The following is a 23,239-nucleotide window of genomic DNA, read 5'->3' on the forward strand; positions in this document are numbered from 1 at the left end:
GTTCTGTGCCAGAAAATCCTGCTCCCCTGCTGTCCTGTAGTTAATCTGACTCTAAAGCACTTAGTATTCCAGTTGGCCTGTCTGACTCTGTGGTCAACATCCTCAATCCAGAGTCGAGCCAATCAACTGTCCTGATGGAATTGGGTGCTCTGGGGACTCTGCCTAAACTCTAGCTAGATCAGAAAGTCCTAGGGTATCCTAGAAGGGGTATATTTGGCTAAGCTAACATCATGGATTTATGGAGATAAATGAGGAGAAATTGGGACCAAATTTCTGTGCAGCTTTGTACCTTATTCCAGAAACACCTATTTCCTACTCTTTGCTATATTGTAACCTCACTGATGTTAATGCATTAGGGCAATTGGTGCTCCACTGGGACGATTGCCAGTGTCTGAAAACAGTTCAGATTGTAACTACTGAGGGACTTTACTGGCATCTAGTAGGTAGAGGCCTGGATTCTGCTAAAATCCTACAATGCAAAAAGAGCCACACCACAACAAAGAATTATCCTGTTTGAAATGTTAATAGTGCCACAGCTGAGAAACCCAGAATTAGAAGGGCATATTCAAAGAATCTTCTGAAGATCTTACCTGAATTAGAGGTAGGAAATATCAGCTGAATTTAAATCCCACTTTTTTTTTTTTTTTTTAGTGGAGGGTATTCTCTAAAGTGTAATCTCACTGGCCATACCTTTGGTCATTCAGAGAAGGCTTCTTTTTACTGGGCTGGTACGGCTATCAACTCTGAGGGGATCTTGTGTACTCTGAGCAATGCTCAGTCAGGGCTTGCAAGGGAAATGACCATATGTTCTACATCCACCATGCAAGAGCAGCAGGGGAGGATGAGAGCAGTCTGTCTTTACCTAATGCTTCATAACTTCCTGTGATTTTCTACAGATTCTTCTATCCCAGTGTCTCTAGATTTCAATCTTATCTTTTCTTCTTCTTTTTTTGAAGGTATTTAAAACATTTTTTTCTTTATTTTATTTATTTTTTTATTATTTAAAATTTTTATTTATTTTAATTAATTAATTAATTAATTAATTAAATTAATTTATTTTTTATTTTTTTCTTTATTGTGGACTCTCTTCTACTTCTTTGTCTTTCCCATCATTTGACTTCTCCTTTATCTGCCTCTTTTGTCTTTTCCATTTCTGTCCTCTCTCCCTGTGACTTTCTTATATGTTACTTCTACCTTCTTAGATGTCTTCTTGTGTCTTCTGTGTTAATCTCTCTTCATGTGTGTCTTTCCTCAGCTTTCTCTTTTTCTCCTTCCCTTTCTTGTTCTTTCTCTTTCTGTCCCTCCTTTTCTTTTTCAGTTTTGTCGTCACATACAGAAAGAGCTAAGGTATAAACCAAGGAGTTGTGCTTATTGAATACAAATTTAAGCTCTTGTATTCTTCTAAAAGAAAAACATAATTAATTTGCATTTCTTTACATTTTATATGATCTGTAAAATCTATTGTAGGTATCACTGTGCCTCACTCCCTCCAGCATGACACATGCTGCCTCGTTTGGGATGCATGTGTGGACAAAGGACGTATTACCATGTGGTTCTTCATGTGCTGATTTCCAGCCCCCGCCCAACTTTTACCTCTTAATTTAAACACACACACACACACACACACACACACACACACACACAAACACACACACACACACACACACACACACCATGTGCACACACCCTGAGATGCTAAAGAGGTGAATTAATAATGGGCTGTTTGACCCTATTCAGACTTGATGAAATCACTTCAGGGAAGGAATCCTTTTGCTGCCTCAAGTTATAATGGAGAGGATAGCTGACCGTTTCTCTTACGTACTGGGCCACCATTGGCTGCAGATTTCTTAGCTTTGCCTCAGCTCTGATCTCAAATCTTGGGTTAATTTACAGGCTTAAGCCTCCCAACCCTCATTGTCCTCAAACAGATTCTGAGTGGTTAAAAGTTCCCACATCCTTAGAATGTATTTAAAGGTTTGAGGTATATTTCACCTTTCCATAAAGGGAGAGGTAAACAATGACTTGAAAGGTGACTTTCTGGCAGGTGTGTGTCTCTCAGACTGTGATTACTCCGAAGTGGGCAAATTGTCTGAAATGGAGTATGAAGTGCTCTGGGGCTACACATGTATTCATGCCTCAAGAGCTATTGTTGACACCTTATTGGTTGAAATGCATTATATTTATAGTAGCTTATGCTTTGACCATCAGTTTAAAAATCAAACCACATGGAACTCTTTGATTTTTATAATGTCATGCAGACCTCAGTGTCTAGAAAGCAGGTGATTTTTTGAGATGGCTGTTGAAGCTGCAGAGATGGCATGTGAAAAATATCCATGAGGGTGTGTGCTTCATCCAGCTCTACTTTCAGCAGCACTAAAATATGTTGTCGATCTCAGGCTTTTAGGTGGTTAAACTTACTAGGGTTAGAGCATCTAAAAATAAATGGGGGGAAATGCCATGTAGAGAAGACCTTTTGAAAGAAACGTTGGATGTCTGAGACCTAAAGTAACTGACAGAGCACCTGAGCCATAGGGGTCTGACAAGAAAGCATTAAATGGCATCCCTGCTGGATGAGGAACGCCTTTCATTTTTTTTTTTTCATTGCTAATTGATGACTTTCACTATTGTTTTAAAAGAAATTTCCTTATGGCCAGAGAGAATCTGAAGGGCTGCTATTCATGTATAGACAGAATCTGACAGCTGATATATTCAGAACATGAGGTACATCGTGAAGGTAATAAGAACTGCTTTCTTTTACATTTATATCTCATGTTTATGTTATGAAAATATGCAATCTATTTTTGATACTTCAGGCACTTCCCAGCCTGCACTAAATGTTCCATATTATAAAGCTTCTCTTCTGTCTACCCTCCCACCCTAGCCCCACTTTGGAACACTAATGGAAGTTTTTGTTCCACTTTATTTTTTATTTATTTATTTATTTATTTGCGGTACGCGGGCCTCTCACTGTTGTGGCCTCTCCCGTTGCGGAGCACAGGCTCCGGACGCGCAGACTCAGCGGCCATGGCTCACGGGCCCAGCCTCTCTGCGGCATGCGGAATCCTCCTGGACCGGGGCACGAACCCGCGTCCCCTGCATAGGCAGACGGACCCTCAACCACTGCACCACCAGGGAAGCTCTGTTCCACTTTAGATAATGAGCAGGATGAGCCACAGGTTTCAAGAAGATTTGTGCTATCAGTCGACATAAACAATGAAAGGGAACCTGAACTCATTCCCTGTTTCCTTTCAACCATTTCCTGGGAGGGGTATCATGTAGGCATTAAGGTATCTCAGATAGATATGAACAGAAATGCCTGCTCAGTATATTTTAGATATATTAAATAAATATATTCCAAAGCAAGTGATTTGTTTCCCTTTACAGGGATTTTTTTTAAAAAGCAGCTTGAGTATCAGTCTGGTTTGCCAGATTATTGGATCCTATCACCCAAATAGAGACAATATAGACCATTTGTGTGGCAGGCACTAATACTGCACATCTACCTCTTGGAGCAGGCCAGACAGACATACAGACCCAGCAGCCCTTGTTCCTCATGGAGATTTTCTGTCCATCACCACTCCAAAATGAGCAAAAGTATCATTCAAGTGTCTCAGACTGCAACCTCACTCAGTGTTGCAAAGGGATGGAGAGAATGCTCTTAACCTGATCCTTCAGGGGATGCTCATGGTAGGTAGCTTGCTATCCTCCCCAGGGACTTATTTCTCTACCAGACTGCCATTTACTCCCTTTTTTTAAAAAAATCACTGTCACATTTAACATTACTCAGCATTTTATGCTGTTAATGTTTTATTTAAAAATTTTTTGAAATTAAAATTACAACAACAAAAAACCCATTACTTACATTCCCACCACCCAGTAAAAATTTGCCTTTTTTTTTTTTTTTTTTTTGCGGTATGCGGGCCTTTCACTGTTGTGGCCTCTCCCGTTGCAGAGCACAGGCTCCGGACGCGCAGGCTCAGCAGCCATGGCTCATGGGCCCAGCTGCTCCGTGGCATGTGGGATCTTCCCGGACCGGGGCACGAACCCGTATCCCCTGCATCGGCAGGCGGACTCTCAACCACTGCGCCACCAGGGAAGCCCAAATTTGCCATTTTGAAAGAGAAATTGATATATTGTTTTTTTGTAAAAATAATTTATGCTCACTGTAGAGAATTTAAGCAATACAGAAAAGTACAAAATAACATTAAGAAAAAAAAATAAAGCCTACTCTTTAGGAGTAATCCTCAGTACTGTAGGCAAACATTATTACAGACATAGTCCAAAGAAATAATAGAAAAATAATTTTACAGATATTGGATTGTGCTATAGATATCTTCAAAAGTAAAAGAACGTTAATTTTACTTTTACTTGAAATCAATGGAGAAAAAGTGACCGAAATGAAATGAAAGGATCTGTTGAATCTCAACTAAATTTATCTTTAACAAAAGATTTTCTTAAAAACTTTCTTCTAAGTAAAAACTTATAAAAATAGTAAAGACTTTTGATGTCATTATGTTTTTTAAAACAATATGTTTACAGTTTTAGACAATTGAAGCTCTGCTGTGAAAGAGAAGAATTTAGAACTTTCAGCACATCTCAGGCATCCTGGTTCTTGTTGCTTATGAAATTGGTTTTGAATTTTCTAGAATTATAAAATTCACATTTAGTTTTGTAACCATATTTCTCTTGGTTGTTTGGTCATTTTATGTCTAAATGGGTGAGCTTCATGTATGCAAATATATTATTTGATTATTTTCAGCATTATATCCCCTTCACCTAGAGTAGTGCCAGGAACATAGTAGGCAGTCAGTATTTATTCAATTGAATTTTATTTTTCTCAATAATATTTATTGAGTTGAGTGATTACATGGCTCTATTTTTTTGAGACTGAATTCAGTGTTCACTTCTAAATCTTTTCATATAGTATCTCTATTTACCAGGTGTGCATATTAATTCAAATCCAAATTGTCTAAGTTTTTTTTTCTCCCAACAAGGACTATGAGTGGCATATTCCCAGAATGTTTTTCATGTTTAATAATGACTTCTTGGCATATATAACTGAGTGGTACCTTATGTGGGTATAGTGGGTTATAGTTTCTGCCCTTAGGACTTCACAGATATCAGGCCATTTTACTGAGTGGTTTTGAAGGTTGATGTGAAGTTTGAGGTCAGCAGCCTGACTTCTTTTTCTTTTTTTCCTTTCTTCTTCTCTTTCTTTTCCTTCTCCTCCGCCCGCCCCATTCTTTTTCTTTTCCTCTTCTTCTCCTCTTCCTTCTTCTTTGTGATATTCTTTTACTCTCGCCTTGGTATTTATTTAAAAGAATTCTTCATCTTACTTGCTGTATTTTTCATCTATTAGGGCTTTTAAAATATTAATCATAGTTATTTTAAATTCCTTATTTGATAATTCCAACACTGGTGTTATACCTAAATCTAGTTGTGTTGATTCTTTTGAATCTAAGTTATGTTGTTTTGTCTTGCCTTTTCATAGGCCTAGTTATTATTTGTTGATGGCAACCATCTATGTAGGACAGTAGAGATTGAGCTACACAGTTTTTGTCTCCGGAAATGGATATACCTCTCTTTCTATGAGGGCTTTAGAGTGGGTGTTTGACTTAATCTGGTCTGGAGACGGGCTGGCCTGGAAGTTTATTGTTTCCTTGGTTATCCTTAATGTACCATAACTATCAAATAACTCTAGTGATACCTTGTGTCTAGGAGGGCTGATATGCCAGAGAGTTTCTCTCAGGGTCTGTTCCTCCCTCAATTTTAGGTCATTCCTTTGCACAGCGCCTCCGGGAGAGTCATCTCCATGCTCTTGGTGCAGTATTCCATCATTATTAGTCTAGTGGTGGTGGGATCTGGTGGTGGTGGTGGTGAAAAGGTGCGTTCTTTATTATTCTGAATAAACCTCAATCTTAGGCAGGCGCTGTGTCCTGGGTATCAGTGCTATGGCCTCCTTAGTGCTCTTGTCTCTACCCCAGCTGTAGTTCTCGGTATAGGATGCATTTCTGCTCCCCCTCCAGACGTCAAGATTTTTTCCCTCCTTCCTTCCCTTAGCTGCAGTGGGTCTCTGCCAGTCCACTAAAAGTGACAGATTTTGTTCCCCTTTCCCTACAAATTAAAGCTTTTTTTCTACAGGGATGATGGGTGGAAGGATCCCAGTAGAGATCTGTACCAACCCCACTCCCACTTCATGAAGGACATCTTCTTAGGACTCTCAGCAAGTGAGGTCAATGGAGCAAAAGTCAGCAAGAGAATACAAACTCCTATATCTGCAGCCTGATGGGCTCCCAAACTCTCTTAGCAGCACACATTCACTCCCCCAGTTTTTTAAAACTATTCTAACTGAATTCTAACTGGTGTTGAAATGTGTCTGCTTCAGACAAGCAAATGTTCACAGGCTGTCTGTTCCTGCAGGCTCCTGTCTCTTTGCAGCTATGCATCATCCTTCCCTACCTGTCCCAGCAGAAACTGGAAGCCCATCTTGATATTTAAAAAATATATATTTTTTCTATTCTTGAAGTTCAGATGCTCAATATAGTATATATCTTGGTGTGATCATTCTATTTCTAATTTTCCTGTTTGCTCCTGTAGTCTATAGTCTTTCCTATTTTTTTTTCCCAAGGAAATTTTCTTGAACTAACTCAGTTAATAAAGTCTGTTACTTATTTGTTCATTTTATGAGTGGGTTTCTTACTACAGAAACAGCAATTATTATTATAATGGAGCATCTTTTTTTAATCATTTTCTTTTCTCTATTCTCTTGACACTCATTTTCTTTTAGTTTTATGATAACAGTATTTCCTCTGTCTCAGTTCTTCAAATTCTAAGGCTCTTTATTCTGCTGCTTTCTTTGTTCTAATCTAATTTATTTTGCATTTGTGTAGAGATGGTTTTAGTCTTCAATTGTTTTTCTTGGGTCTTAAGTCACCCTTTCTATCTTATCCTTTTATTATCCACCTTTGATTTTTTGTTTTACTGGATCAATGGGTTTATTAAATTTTTATATAACATGGAGCAATTATGAGGAATTCCCATCTTTCCTGTAAGATTTACTTTGTTCTAGTTTAGGTTCTATGTCTATTGCTTGGTACATTTTTTTCTCTCTTTTTTTAAATATGATGTACTTTTATAGTATATTGTGCTCTCTAGAATCCAGAGACCACATATACCTGCATCATCTTCCTCCACGCCACAATGGCCAATACCTATTTTCTTTCTATACAGATATCTTGGTTAAGAGCACTACCATTTATCTACATTCCCAATGCAGAAGCCTAGGAGTCGTTCATGAATGTTCCCTTCCAAGAAGCTTTTGCTGTCATTTTGGCAAGAGATGTTGGGGTCTGATCTTAGGTAGCGATAGTCTGGATGTACAAGAAATGTAAGTTTGGGAAGGATTTGTGACTTATTTGTTGCATGAGCTTGGTCAGTTAATTAAATTAATTTACTTTTTTATTTTTGCTGTATTGCGCCTTCGTTTCTGTGCGAGGGCTTTCTCTAGTTGTGGCAAGCGGGGGCCACTCTTCATTGCGGTGCGTGGGCCTCTCACTATGGCGGCCTCTCTTGTTGTGGAGCACAGGCTCCAGACACGCAGGCTCAGTAGTTGTGGCTCACGGGCCTAGTTGCTCCGTGGCATGTGGGACCCTCCCAGACCAGGGCTCGAACCTGTGTCCCCTGCATTAGCAGGCAGATTCTCAACCACTGCGCCACCAGGGAAGCCCGGTCAGTTAATTTAAATACACTAAGCTTTATTTTCTTATTTAAAAATAAGAGGTACTGTTAATCCACATATCATATTATGGTGAAGTTTAAATTAGATGATAACTCTGGGCTTTTCATAGTGCCCTTTTTGTAGAGACCAAGACTTCATAAAGTGTTTCATAAAGGATAGTTTTTGTTATTATATATTTTATGTGGATTAATACAACAAAAAGTTGCATAGCTCAGAAGTGGCAGATATGGAATTTGAAACCAGGCCACCTGAGTTCCAACATTAAACTTTTTTTTTTCTTACCATGCCACACTGTTCCAGAGGTAAACTGGAGGGGGCAGCAGACTAGAGGACAGACAAGTGCCTATCCAGCAATGGGTCAGTGTACTTCTGGATTGGGCGCACAGGGCTTTTCCCTTTGTCACAAACCATAGGAGGATTCTATCATTGAACTTCTGAGCTTTTTCTGGTCGAGACATCTGAGTTTTTGATTTACACTTTGTCTTCTGCTTCTGTGCTATCCACTGTAAGAAAGCTTGTTCAAAATGCATCCCTTTCACCTTCATCCATATTGATAAATCAGGGAAGCCAAGGCTTGTTGTGGTCACACATTTTATTTGCCCCACCTGGATTAGTGGGCAGACCATCAAATACACAGTGCTTTCATGCCCAGGAAGCCTCCAGAATCATAGAGCAGTTGGCAGACAGACTGAAACATGCAATGTTTATGATGATCTATGTTGTACAATCATATGAGATCGATTGCATATGTAATGCTCATCAGTGTGGAGTCATCTGGGGAAGCATCTGCTGAATTTTGTTTGCCAGCTTGAGGAAAAGATATTGCCAAAAGGTTGGCAAAGGCATTTATGTTCTTAACGTATGAAGCAAATTTACACTTTTTACTGTGACTCCTGGAGTGGAAGTGAAGCAGCTCTTCACCTAACGATGATATCGCACCTGCCATTCTATCTTCTGCTGAAGATGTGCCGTATGCCACCAAATCCTCAAGGGGTTCGATAGCAGAGAGTTTTATATGACTGGAATCATTTTCTTTAATGCAAAAACACAACTGGAAAATATTCTTCTTAAGCAATAAGAGCATCAAAGTGTTCTTATTACATATACACCTAAGGACATGAGTCTACAGCTTTGGTACTTGCACTGACTTTTAGCGGACCACACAAATCTATTGATAAAAAGAGAAAGAGATTATTAGATAAAGACTAGGCTAGTTTTTTTTTTTTTTCCTGTTCATCTTTCCCATAAATTACATACATCCAAAATAAATTATTCATTGTAAAAGTGTATGTCTGGAAATGTATTTTTAAAGAACCTTATCAAAGCATAAACTCTCAAGCTCAGATAGAACCACAGCTCATTATAAATTACTAAATTATGGCTTCTGTTTCATCCATATGATTTAAAGAAAATGTCCCATCCCCTTATGGTTCTTAGTACAACATAGAAAATAAATATTCTTTTTTGTCTGGCTATTTTTATCTTGAAAATCTCTCACATAGTTTCATCAACTTGGAACAAGTCAGGATCTTAGATAGGAATCTCATGTTTCAAAAATGTCAACGTTTTCCCTACTTGGGAAGCACCATGAACTAGGGAAATACTCTTTAAACCATATTATAACTTAGTATGTGCCATGAGGACAGTAACTTTTGTTTATTTATTTGTAGCAGTGAATTTCCACAACATATTAAGCCAGTGGCCTATTTATTGCCTCACAATTGGTGTCCTGATCAGATCAATTCAAACTATTACTGTATATTCATCTTAGTACAAGTGTACTTTTTCTTTACCTTGTAGGATTTTTCAAAGCTCATTGAAATGATCTCCTTTAATAACCATTCCTGTGTTCCTTACCAGGCCAGGGAATATAGTTTTGAGTTTCTTAATGTTTTCAATATTACCTCATTCTTCTTTACATCAAAATTTAGAGGAAATTTGCTTTTCCCTTGGCCCTTATTGCTTTAACAGAGACCGTAAATTTTCCCATTCTCTTTCCTCTCCTTAGTGATGTCTCTAACCATATTTTCATCATGAAATCCACAATCAAGATTCTTATTTCCCGTAATAGTATGACTCAGTTTGGAAACTTCTTGGTCATAGATGAAATAGGCAAATGTTTCTTCCAGGTTTATCATTGTGTTATAAATTTCTTGTCATGAGCCAATTGTTCATGGCATAATTGTGCTCTACCAGTGTTTTCATTGTATTCATCTTTCTTATTACTGCAATTTACACATAATACAAGGTGATGTCATAATTAGTTTCATCTTTCTTGTAATAAACTTAGGCTTTATAGAATCTGACTTCATTTCTGAGAGTTTCATAGAAACATACGATATTAGGCATAATACTACATTATAAAATTCTCTTCTTGTTCCCATATACAATCTCATTTGAGTCAATTACTATTTAATTATGTTTAGAAGTTAAGAATTTTAAAATTGCTATATATATGTAAAAGATTGGCATGTACATTGTATTAAGTGAAAGATTTAGAGACACGTTTTGAGTAAGAGGCTAATTAAATGACTGGAAAATACCAGATAGTTCATCTGCAGTCTATCAAAACATAAATGCTTTGGGGCAACTTGAAGGTCTAAAGAATTTTATTTTAAATATGACAAGGTCAGCAGATGCCAAATAAATAATTTAATATTTTAAAGAGTTGTAACCTTTTGGTCAATTTGTGGAGAAAAGTTGAATTGTAAACCATTTGGTAGCAATTAGTAAATTACATCTTAAAGCTTATTCAATGATAACTAAGTAGTTAGTCTAAAAGCAGCAAATTGCTACTAATATAATGGTTTAACCTTTTACTTTCCTGCTCCTAGATCATTATTTGCATGATCTATTATGCAAAGGTACTTATTTGTTAATGTACTTGAAAGTGCTGTAGATAAGGTGCTTAAAGAGTGCTGGATATAAATATGTGTGTGTGTGTGTGTGTGTGTGTGTGTGTGTGTATAAGCTAAAAGAAATCCAAAATTAATACTCACTGGGAAAGAAACCTGTCTAGTTTGTAGTGTTTTCATTCAGATTGGTTTGATCTAGAAAGTCTTTAAAAGATGAAGATTTCTTTTCATTTCCACTACATTCACTCCCGGTTCAGATGTATTACAGTTCAGCTTCCTTGTTGTATTATGTGGCTATGATTTCACCCAAAATAAAAATGAATTTATAAGCAGTTGTAGAAGTCGAAGCTTCAAAGATTAGAGGATTCATTATATAGCCCTCAATAGGTTAAAACAATGGCACGATGACCTTCTATTATAGAAAGAATAGTTCTTAAAATGTATACCATGTGGTTATATTGCCAATGAGTATACTAACTAAATACAAAAAAATCAGATGACATCATCAGGAAGAATCAGTGTATTTAAGATCGTGGAGGAACATGAAACTCTTAGAGAAGCTCATGTTTCTGATGTTCCTCTTAGCCTCCTTACAAATTAAATTTTTCTTCACCAAGCACTCTTCCCATCACTCCTCCCTTCAAGCCAAAATTAGCAGTTAAGAGATTATTGTTTTCTCCACTCTCTAAGCAAAAATGAGCAGATAAGGGATTATTATTTTCATAAAAGTTCTAGGTTTAAAACAATTTTTTTCATAGTACCCACTCTGTATAACCCTGTGAACCATCTGAAGAAAAGTCAAGGAAAGAATCTGGTGACAGGTTACTCTGCGAAATCCTTGTTGAGTGTCCATCCACTCTGTGCTAGTCATGGTATAATGAACTGTAATATGCAAAAAGAATAAGTGATAGTTCTTTTTTTAAGGAACTTACAATCCATTTCGTTTTGCAGAGTAATCCTACTTGTATGAGCAACTTTATTTGGGTAGCAATATATAGGCAGCAAACCAAAAAACTGTACAGTCTAAATGAGTAATCCTGTCAAAATATTCCATAAGAATTCATAAGAGCAGTGGGTTCAAATGATAATAGAAGACATCATGGAGGTATAACTGGGAATTGGCCGAACGAAGTGTCATTTGCTGGTTTTCCAAGGGCAGGGCTTGACAAACTCTAGTCTATGGCCAAAATTGGCTCACTCTCTATTTTTGTAAATAGTTTTATTGGACCAAAACCACACTCATTCATTTATGTTTGTCTATGGTTGCTTTCATGATACAACAGTAGAGTTGAGTCCTTGTATCAAAGACCCTTTGGTCTGCAAAGCCTATAATATTTACCATCCAGCCCTTTTCAGAAAAAAATGACTGATCCCTTTCCTAGGGGATTAAAATATTAAAATAAAAATCTGATTAGTCAGGAAGCATAAGTTTAGGTTAAAAATGGGTTCATTTCTTGACATAATGGCTTTGAAGTAATTGTGGGACATCCAGGTAACATATAATTGGTAGTTGATGGGGCTGTAGAATTAATAAAAATGTTCCAGGTTAAGTCACTTCCAGTAGAAGTGCTGTAGTTGACGTTTTGTCAAATAATATATATATTCTGATTTTGTAATGATAAAAAAGAGAAAAGAAAGACAGACATCTAAGGACTGTTGAAATATTCTTTAAAGTATATTTCAGAATACTGAAAACAGCTTAGATTATAGGAGGTTAAGGAATGAGAGTTGAGAAAAACATGTGCAGGAAGTTTGGTTGTAAATGGATAGAAAGAAATATGAGTGTAATTTTAGGAGAGTCTCATAAAGATTTATCTCAAGTTAAGGGATCCAGACAAATGAATATTTCAAGGCAGACAGAAGAAGTCACTGAAGTAAAAATGATGAAATATTTTGGTGAGAAGAAAGGAAAATTGAGTGTGTGTACATGTGTGTGGGAGATCCCAAAGGAATTGGTAGTAGATAGTATTTAGGAACACAGATGGAGGAGTGTATTAGAACTCTTTTGGTTACAGGTGACTGAAACCCAATTTGAACTAGCCATGATTCCTGTAACCAAACTCTCCTCTCCTCTACACCCATATCTTTGCTTCTGTCTATGTGTCAGTTTTAATCTTGGCGACTAATTCTATTTAAAAAATGTAGCAAACCAGGAACTGCCAGCTACTTTGGGGCCCAGATATTTGCAAAGTCTCATCCTAAGAGGAAAGACTCTATTTGGGAAGATTACAGGAAAATTCTGTTTGGCTAAACTTGATTCACATGTGAGTATCCTAGAATAAACACCTAGACCTATCCCCTAACTAGTAAGGATATGATACCTTCTTTGTCCCATCTTCAATCACATGTTCACCTCCCCCCACCTCCGGCCCCCAAACTAATCACTGTTGCTAGGACAATGAGGCAAATGATTGGCTCATCTTGGATCAGGAGTCCTCCTTAGGTGTATCATTGTGTCCAGGACAATGGCAGAGCTACAATTCAAAATCCTTCTTAGAACAATGTGGATAGCACAGTCTGGGAATTGAGGGAATTGTTATGAACTGGCAGCCACTGTGATCTGTGACTCTACCATCAAGGCTGCTAGTCACTAGTATGTACCTGTTTGGCTGGACTGATTGATTGGGGCTGATGTTCGTACTAATTGGTTGTGGCATCTGTCATAACTGGTTGAAACTGTGTGTTAAATACTTTAAGTATTACCTCTCTTTATGAGAGGATAGTCTTAGAAGTAAATTTTGTCATCTTATACGCTGAGATAGGAAGGAAGGAAAAGAATGACTATTGAGGCAAAGCTTTAAAGTGGTAGAGAAAATAAAATGACAAACTTCACTGGATTGGACTAACTGGCAAGATAATGTTATTTTAAAGATAAACTGCAAAATTACAAATGAATACAAGACTAACACTTGGCAGTTACTGCTTTAAGCACTTTACACACTGTATTTCATTTAAAACTCATCAGAATCTTTGAAGGTATTATTATTATTATTTTATAGACAGAGGACCGGAGGTTTGGAAAACTCTTGTGTCAGGTCACTAGGAAGTGGTGGTAACCTGAGCTCTTACCGCTGTGTTCTTCTGATTTTCCTAAAAGCAGAAAAGAAAAACATGGTACTTTAGGCAAAAGCAAGAAATAATCATTGTTATATTATTATTAACTAAACCACAGACTTTATTTGGATTTTACCATTTTCCCAATAATATCCTTTTTCTCTTCCAAGATCCAACACAGGATACCATGTTGTATTTCATTCCTCTTCATTTTTGCTCTTTTCTCTCTCTCTCTCCCCCCGCCCCTTGTGCAAACATGTGTGTTCATTTTGCTCCAACTTTCCCATCCTCTGATTGCATCAGTTTTTTTCCTTTTCCAGTTTTCCTTTCCTATCCTCCCGTCATTGTTTTATTTTATCTGATTATTTCCTGCCAAACTGATACAATTATAAAAAGGAAATTTTTGGAAGTGTATTGAACTTAGCTCAGGCAGTTTCATAGTGGCCTCGCAAAGGGTTCTTTAACACAGAGTTTTTGTTGTTTTATTATAATAAATCGAGAAAAAATGGATTTCAAATCTGTATTGGTTCATCTCCCTTTAGAACCATGACCTAGAGGAGTATTCTTGCATTTGCTATCATTAGTTGAAATCCAAGTCCCTGCAAAATAAAAATGTATATTTAATAAAAGCGAATTTAGAAACCAACTTCTAGAATGTTACAGGATTTTAAATGAAACTCTATACCTTTGAAGATATTAATGCCTGTGGTTACATAGAATGGCTGTTGGACTAGGGTATGTTTGTTTTGGTACTTTGTAAGGAAGAAGCAGAATACTGCAATGCCAAGAGAGGGTCTTAATGTCAAAGCAACAGGCATGAAAGTCAAATTCTGAGAGGAAAGTGAAGGCAGGAAGCATAGTGTATGTATCAGTAAGCAGATATAAAAGATACTGCATGCAATCAGCTTGAAGATGAAAGACAATTTTTACTGGAAATGTTTTTGAATTTTCCAAGATAGAGAAAGGTGTCAATGTGAAAGCGATAGTGGAGAGAAGGTGAAGAGTGGAAAAAAATTGTAAGGAGAGAGGTAACTTCTAGAACCAAATCTCAGTTGAAAATAAGAATGAAGACTAGAGAGAAATAAGGACAAGTGGGTGGAGAAAAAGAAAAACTATATTGGACAATATAGAGACCTTTAATTTTAATTATGGTTTGTTATGATCAATGTGAAAACTGAAGAAAAGGGATCCCGGAAACTTTAAAAAGTAACTATCACCAAAGGAGCAAACATTTTAAAGCAACCTTATTTTCCCTTAAAGACAGTGGCAAAATCACAGTTAACTTGTTTAAGGTGACTTACATAAGGGATGATGCAGCTCCCAGTGAGCCGGGAGGGACGTAGTGAACTGTAGTTAGATTGGCACCTTCACAAAGTCGTTTTCTCGCTTTCTCGCGCTCTGAATCTCTTAATTCGGTTAGCTTATAAGTTGTCTAAAAAACCCCACACGCGTTAAAAATTTCCTCATCCTGTGAGCCCAGCAATTTAATACACATGAAAATTACCCCTATCTTTTGCTTATGTTGTTTTACTTTTTTCCAAGACACTGATTTTCCTTTGTTTACGCTGATGGCACTCACAAACTGCTCTACCATTGAGTATACCACATTTATTAATTTTATGGATGGGTTTCTGTGACAGTGTGGTTGCTGTTAGTTTTGGAAGGTGCACACTTCTCTTGGTGTGATGTATTTCAAGCGCTATTAGTGCATAGCAGATAGAGAACTTTTTTCTTCCAGTTTTATTGAGATATAATTGACATACAGCACTGTTTAAGGTGTGTAGCATAATGATTTAATTACATACCTCATGAAATGTTACCGCAATAAGTTTAGTGAACATCCGTCACCTCATATATTAAATACAAAGTAAAAGAAAAAAACATATTTTCCTTGTGATGAGAATCCCTAGGATTTACTCTCTCATCAACTTTCTTGTATAACATACAGCAGTGTTAATTATCTTTATCATGTTGTACATGACACCCCTAGTACTCATTTATCTTGTGACTGGAAGTGTGTACATTTTGACCACGTTCATCCAACACCCTTCCCCCCGCCCAATACCTCCAGTAACCACAGATCTGATCTCTTTTCCCATGTTTGTTGTTGTTTGTTTTTTGAAGTCTAGTTGACCTACAGCACTATGTTAGTTCCTGTTACACAACATAGTGATTCTATGTTTCTGTATGTTACAAAATGATCACCATGGTAGAGAACTTTTAAATATACAAGGTGAGGGGTGGGTGACAACAGATGCCTGAGAGAGACACAAAGAAGCTTTTAGGTAGACAACAAAGAAGCTTTTAGGTAGGCTGAATATTTACTACATAAGATCAAAAGGCAAGCAAAATTCTGAAGAAAAAAAATGGAAAGTAATTCATCTGGCTGTACCTTACTTACATTGCTCTCTATATGCAAGGAAAGGATGCGGAATAGCACAAGACTTCTAGGAAGTGAAAAAAGGTTTTCCATTTGATCTAGATGTTGTTTAATGGAAATTGTCAGTGGTACCACTTGGGAATGAGAATGTGTGGTATCTGTTGGCAGCATCTGAAGGGAGACAGCTTTCATTATGCAAAATAGAGCTGCCTGTTTCCCATCAGGCTTGCAGCTTTTATTCTAGTGAACTCTTTTCATCATGTTGGCAGTCTTTAGCATTCATTGGGCCAGTCTCCAGGGGGAAATGACATGCTTGAGGCTAGGCGTCAAGGCACAGGTAGTAGCAATTGATCCTAGGAGCTCACTTGAGCTTAGAGAAAACTTCATAATAGAAGTTATAAAAATATCTATAGCAACATCCTAGTAACCAGTTGTAGTATGGCATAATAAGAAATATAGTTGGTCTTTCCCCTGTTCTTGGAACAAGTCTTCTAAAACCCTTGGAATTCCTTGAGTGATAGGAGTGCCCTTTGTTATACACAAGGAGTCCCTTTTTGATTATTCCTGATTTTATGCTAATGAGTTAGCTTAGAGTAGGTTCCCTTGATAGCCTCAAAACAGGGCTAGTTGCCTCACTCACTGACCTCTGGGAATGGGAAGAGACAACTGGAGATTAAACTCTGTAAAAACCTTTGAGGGCTTCCCTGGTGGCGCAGTGGTAGAGAGTCCGCCTGCCGATGCAGGGGACACGGGTTCGTGCCCCGGTCCCGGAAGATCCCACATGCCGCGGAGCGGCTGGGCCCGTGAGCCATGGCCGCTGAGCCTGCGCTCCGCAACGGGAGAGGCCACAACAGTGAGAGGCCCGCGTACCGCAAAAAAAACCCTAAAAAAACCAAACAAAAAAACCCTTTGAACAACAAAACTTGATGAGCTTCTAGGTTGGTGAACACATTGAGGTGCTGGATGGTGATACAGCTGGAAAGGGCATGGGAGCTCCACACACCACCTCCCCCATCCCCATGCCTTTCGCTATGCATCTCTTCCATTTGGCTGTTCCTGAGTTCTGTCCTTTACAATAAACTGATAAAAGTAAGTAGAGTGACTTCCTCGGTTCAGTGAGCCATTCTAGTCAATTATCAAACCTTGGGAAGAAGTCAAGGCAGCCCTCCACTTACAGCCAGTTGATCAGAGATACAGGTGACACCCTGGGACTTGCAACTGGCGTCTGAAGGGGGGCAGTCTTGTGGGACTGAGCCCTTAACCTATGGGGTCTGCACTAACTCCTTGTGCTCAGTGTTAGAATTGAATTGTAGGATGGTTGGTATCCAGAGGATCAGATAATTTGTTGTTGGTGTTGGAAAACACTCCAGACGCGTTTTTTGTTTTTCCAAATATCTACCACATGCCAAAATATAGGAGATATTAGGACTTGGGTACTTAGATCAGTAGTATCAGTCTCAGCTGGAAGCTTCTAGAAATGCAGAATCTCAGGCCCCACCTCAGATTTACTACTTCAGATTCAGCCTTTTACCAAGATCCTCAGGTAATGCATCTGCACATTAAAACTTAAGAATCACTGTGGGAGAAACTACAAAATTCACCTTAAGATTTATTACCCAAATTAAGAGCCCACATTTATCCCTAGAATGAAGACTAAGCAGGTAAGTCTCTAAGAGATTCCAAAGTAGAATTGAATTCACTTGTGAGACTTGGAGATTTTGGTCTGTATCCTCATTACTCAGAAAAGCATGAGCTGTTAAAATTTGAGGATGCTTACTCAGTATTCTGATCTCGTACTTAGTGTAATATTCAGAGGTAGGGTATAGGCTGGGTAGTATAGGCTGCTCTATCCCTGTGCTTGAATATTTTTGTACAGGCAAACTTATGGGAAAACAATGAACTGTGGATAGAATCCCAGAAGGAGAGATTGAAGGGAAGGCAGCTGAAGTGAGAGGGAACAGAGAAGATACATTATTTTGTTTTGGAGACAGTAATGGGTTTAAGAGCAGAGTATGTACATCTGAGACTGCAGATATATTTTAATACTAGCTGGCAAAGCCATTATTCCCCTTAGTGACAGCGTGAGTCACTGCTACTTCTATAGCACCTAGTGAGTGTGAAATGGTAGGTGGGAGGGAGGAGGTGCTCTTACAGAGAAAACAACCTGAGTGATTTTGTTTGTTTAATCTCTGTCTCCTCTGCAGACCAGGCTGGTTGAGTATATCTATTCTCCATCCAAGTTGAACACCTTTAGATTTGCAAGAAACAGATTTCTTACAGTGCTTAGTAGTTTTTGAAGAAAAAGAGAAGGAAAATTCTCTGCTACCTCCTCGAAGATATTCTGTTTCTACAGATTTAATGTTTTGTTCACATTTCCAAAGTCTCTTGGGTCACTTCTTTCCCAATAATGAGACCATTTACATATATATGCAGAAGGCAATAACAAAATCTCACTCTTATCTTCAGGTACAAGCCCTGGGGGAGGTGGTAGGAGGGCATTGTATGGAAGGAAGACAAAATGATATTAGAAATGAAATGAGGTGAAGAGACAAGTAATGAAAAGGGGCAGGGATATTTGTCATCTTAGCTGAGGGAAAAAAAGGCTACAAAAATTGGTATGTGTTCCCAACATTAACTCTTTCATATCTGAATGTGTAAAGATTTGCATGCCTACTTCTGCTTCCATTCTTGTCAATGGACAGAACATAGAGTGCTCTTACATTGTAGCAGAGATAAAAGAATATTCTAGGGCTAGTTCTCCTTGCTAACAACCTTCTTTCTAAAGAATAAGCTGAGCATCACTACAAAGGTGATTTTTGGGAGGGGTTTATCAAACACTTTTGTTCTAACTGGGCTCAGGCCTGTAATTTGGACTTCATGCTGCCATTAAGGAAGGCACAAAAACAGGGCCAAACTGAGAGAGAATTTGACTAGTCAGCAAACCATGATAAGCTCACATCTTCACATTTATGAAATGAAACCATTTTCTGCATCCTGTCTGCCCTGATATAGTGTCATAAATTTGGATTATATGTCAATTATCCAAATTTACTTCTCTGTACTTTCTCCTTTGAATATGAATGTGAATTTTAATTTAAAGCTTTCTTATGCACGAAACTTCCCATCAGAACTATGTTTTAACCATCATCCCGGGCTATTTCATATTTGCCAAACATCTTCTCTTTCCAAGGTTATCTGTTTCACTCCATCACTGGAAATGAAGTGGGACGTATGGTTCCGTTTAATCAAATTTCATGCTCTACTGTCACTGTCTTATGGCCTCTCTGCTAATTGATCAAATTTTCAGTTAAAGTCTTCCATCTTTGTTTTAATTCTTTGTTAAGGTCTTTATTCCATTAGATGATTTCATGAGATCTGAGCTGCTCAAAGCCCTGTGATCTGCCCCTTTTATCTGCCCAGGAAGGAGTTTTTTCCATTGAGGAAACATGGTTCTCTTTTCCTCTCTGACTTCACCCCATTTCTCACAGGTAAATTTGTCTTTGGACTGGGTTTGTTGACTAGATTCAGAATCTTTAAAATTTTGGTTTATTGTTCAAGAGGGGACTCGTTTACTTTGTGTGTTATCAGGGATTAAAAAAACAAACAAACAGCCTTTGTACCTTTTCATCTGTCTCTTTCAGTAACAATTAAGCAAATTGGAAGTATAGTCTCTTAAGCAGCAGCTAAAAGATGACTGTATTAATAAGTGACCAGCACGTGACATTGTCTTTTATGTGGGACACTTCTCTGTGAGGTCTTTCTAATGAGCTGTAACACTACTTGATTACCAAACGCATTTATTGTTTCTACAGATCAATTAAGGTGCTAACACAACAAATATATGTAACACTGAATCTCTCGGGCTACGCTGATTCCTCCTTTTTATACTTGATAAGCAAAGTGTCATCCCCAAAGCTGCAGTAAATCAAATCTGCCTTGAAATTCACTAACCAATGGTATAATAAAATTTAATAGTTATTAAAATCAATATGTTTAACAAAAAAACAGGAAAATATGCTGACGGGCTCAATGTAAATATGCTTTGTCTGGGAGGGCTTTGCTCATTGCAAAATAATTCTTAATTTCAAAATGTGGAATTTTAACTTTGATATTTTCAATGCTGTGGGAGACATTCAGACAACACTGTTTCCTAGAAGCCTTTGCAAAGCATGACAGGCTGTATTAAAGGTTTAGTGTTTAGAGGTTTTGCAATGTGAAATTCTCACTTTATGGTAATCTTTAAATAAGGTGCGAAAGCCCATAAAATGTATTTCTTTTGCTTTCTTAAGATGCAAAGAGCAGGTATACTTTCTCACCTTGGTTACCTGCATCTTAAGAGCAGAACTCAGGCTTAGATTGGGTCAGTGGCTCTTGGCACTCTCTCAAAGGCTTGCTGTTCAATCCTACAAGCAGTGGTTTTTGGAGCACAAAATATTTTGCTCCTACAAATATGTTTTAAAGATTCAGAACCTAGTAGTAACCTTAACAAGATTTGTTTATACTTTCAGAGCTTCTTTATTTCCATTCACTGCTTGAAAATGATGTAACTTCTTACATGGTTCAAAATGCCACCGAACAATTTTTAGAGTGTGTTTGGGTGCATGGGATATCACCCGCCTTGCAAGTTGAAAAACTAAGGACTCCAACGTGTGAAATAATTTTTAACCACATTTGAGTTTGCTGAATCCACAAAACCCAATCCCAAGCCAGTGTGCATTTAAGGGTATTTTCTGAAAGGGGCATAGAAATGTAATTAAGGAAGATGTTGTTTAACCTTCTCTGAATCTTCCCTATATTTTAGGTAGATAAGCCCTTAGAAAATTAAAAAACTTTAAGTGAACATTTTGCCAAGAGTATAACTGCCAGTTTTACATGAATATTCTAGAGTCTCCAGATATAAAACTCCTCAACTGTCCCAGTGGTTTCTTGTCTTAAGAAAAATCATTTTGTTTTAAAAATTTATGATGTGTTGTGGCTGATCAAATTGAACTATGCCATATCATAAATTCACAACCAATTTTGTCTAAGAATGCACACTATCAGTTAAATGGCATTTTCCCTTGTTTTTAAGGCAGGGGCTTCCCACATTGAGGGTGTAGGAGAATCACTTGGGGAGACCACAGCCCTGCAGATTCAGATTCAGTTGATCTGCAGTAGATTCGGGAATCTGCATTAGTCATTCCCCTCTCCCCCATGTCATTCTAAAGCTGCTACTTTTTTTTTTTTTTTTTTTGCGGTACGCGGGCCTCTCACTGTTGTGGCCTCTCCCGTTGTGGAGCACAGGCTCCGGACGCGCAGGCCCAGCGGCCATGGTTCACAGGCCCAGCCGCTCCGCGGCATGTCGGATCTTCCTGGACTGGGGCACGAACCCGCGTCCCCTGCATCGGCGGGCGGACTCTCAACCGCTGCGCCACCAGGGAAGCCCAAGCCATTACCTTTTAAAAAGATCCTTAGAGCACACTGTGAGGAACATTTTTTTTTTTTTATCATTATGACTACTACGTCTACCATTGTTATTTGTTTGCCATTTGTAATATTAGGATTAAATGTTTATAATAACCAGGAAAGGTGGATAAAGTGCATGGATTAGAATTATTCTAGTTTTTTTTCCTTTTCCCTTTTTTTTTAAACATCTCTATTAGAGTATAATTGCTGTACAATGGTGTGTTAGCTTCTGCTGTATAACAAAGTGAATCAGCTATACATATACATATGTCCCCATATCCCTTCCCTCTTGTGTCTCCCTCCCAAGGAACATGGTTTTAACAGGTCAATACTTCAGCTTCTTATGAAGACCTCGAACTTTACCTGTTGGCTGGAAGGTGTCAGAACCTCAAACATTTTAGTTATTTTTGGACTGCATGGCCAAAACCTGCAGAACGTTATCTCTCCTTTTCATCATAGTTCCATTTAGTATTTGTTAATACAAATCTGGAAAGGCAGCCTAACCTGCATATATTTATTTGAAAAATGTCTTGACAGCCATCTTCTCTAATTTTAACTTAAGCGAATCTGTTTTGGGGGGCTAAATAATCTGTTTTCTGGGTTGAGGTGATTTCTTGCAGTGATCCTCATTAGATAAAAAATGTTATACCTCGGAGTGAAACTACTGAATTTTTCATCATTTAATCTCATCAAAGGAACAAATAACACTTCTAAGACTTATTTAATATTAGCTGTAACTTTGTTTCTATTCCACTAAGGCAGCCTCTTTTCCTTATGTGTTTCAATTTAAACTGAAGTGACAAAACTGGAGATCAGTTGTGTTAAATCTGCTGGGTTCTCGTACTTGCTATTTCATTGTCAGTTGGGGAGGTAGCAAATGCTACCTCCTTCAGTGTCCATGGGTAACACTGGATCATTGGAAGCCCAAGTTTAACTGGAGGGTAGAAATGAGAGTGGTGGTTAAAAGATGGCCCTGATTTGTGTCCAGATAATACAGAGTTGCATTTAGTAATAGCTGGAAAATTCCAGATTCTTATTCCTGATAAAATTCCTGACTCTGACAGTGCAATGCATTCATGTTATCATTCTGTTTCTTTACTGCTGTATACAGGTCAACCTTATAGAAAAGTCTATTAGCATAGGTCCAAATTGCTCTGTGCATTCAAGTACATGGCCATTTATAGTCCTTATCTGTTAGCTGAAGAGTGCACATGGGAGCTTCCCTACAGTACTTTTTTGGTTGAGACTTTATTTATTTATTTATTTACTTAGCTAGCTAGCTAGCTAGCGGTACGCGGGCCTCTCACTGCTGTGGCCTCTCCTGTTGCGGAGCACAGGCTCCGGACACGCAGGCTCAGCGGCCATGGCTCACGGGCCCAGCCGCTCCACAGCCTGTGGGATCCTCCCGGTTCGGGGCACGAACCCGCGTCCCTTGCATCGGCAGGCGGACCCTCAACCACTGCGCTACCAGGGAAGCCCGAGACTACCTTTTGAAGATATTTTTCTTCATAATAGTATTTCTGGTTAATTATGTTCTTTTAGGGAGATTTTTAGATCTGTGATGGCAGGACACTTCAAGGGAGAGTTTGATGATAAATCCATTATGTACCCCTTTTCTCCCAATCCTAGGACAGCCAACATGATTTTTCTAATTCTAGCCCCAGGCATAGCAACATGAATCTTCAAATCCCAGGCTGGAGTTTTTCTTCACAGTGGAAAGGGGGCAACGCATGAATTTGAAAAGGAATATGAAGCTTATTCATTTAA

This window comes from Lagenorhynchus albirostris, chromosome 5, assembly GCF_949774975.1.
Source record: "Lagenorhynchus albirostris chromosome 5, mLagAlb1.1, whole genome shotgun sequence".
Classification (NCBI taxonomy): domain Eukaryota; kingdom Metazoa; phylum Chordata; class Mammalia; order Artiodactyla; family Delphinidae; genus Lagenorhynchus; species Lagenorhynchus albirostris.